Source organism: Geospiza fortis, unplaced genomic scaffold (genome assembly GCF_000277835.1).
Source record: "Geospiza fortis unplaced genomic scaffold, GeoFor_1.0 scaffold302, whole genome shotgun sequence".
NCBI lineage: Eukaryota > Metazoa > Chordata > Aves > Passeriformes > Thraupidae > Geospiza > Geospiza fortis.
This window is the reverse complement of record NW_005054572.1, coordinates 587,787-588,418: the sequence shown is the minus strand read 5'-3', so window position 1 is coordinate 588,418 and position 632 is coordinate 587,787. Positions and strand designations below refer to the sequence as shown.

Here is a 632-nt window from a genome sequence, read left to right as displayed (position 1 = left end):
TATATATTATATATTGTATTATACAATAAGATATATTATATAATATATGTTTTATATATATGTTATATTGTATGCATATTACATATATTCTTTATATATATAAAAATATATACATTCTTTATATCCCTATAAATTTTATAGATATATAAATAAAATTTATAGATATAATAAATTCTATTTCAAGCACCAGTAAGGGGAGGGAAGAGAAAGAGAGATATCCCACAAATCTCAGTGATCCAAAGGGAGAATCACCTGGGATGTGGGAGCCCCCTGGCAATCCTCATTCATCATCTTTAACCCAAGGACCTGACAATGGCTCTGCCACATTTTGGTCTCTGAACATGCATCACCTGGCCAGTCTGCAAAAGCTTTTCTTGAGGAAAATGGGTAAAAAGAATGCACAAAAGTGTCAGTTTTGCCCAGAAAACAGTCATTTTGTGGCCAGCTGGGTCGTGGTGTATCCTGTGAAAGGAGTTTGTGCCTCGATGGAATGAGCATAGAGAAGGAAGATGGAAATGGACAGGGAATTTATGCCACTGTTAACAGTCAGGAATCTCTCCATGTCTGCATCTTTTCCCATCTCAACCCATCCTTTCTTAAATCCTTAAATCCTACCAGGCCACATCACAAAA

General features: G+C 35.6%; 1 protein-coding gene across 1 annotated transcript in view; it reads left to right on the top strand.

Moving 5' to 3' along the window:
- Positions 1-632, top strand: part of LCA5L (lebercilin LCA5 like) — an 11,625-nt gene that overhangs the window by 450 nt on the left and 10,543 nt on the right. The window lies entirely within an intron of this gene.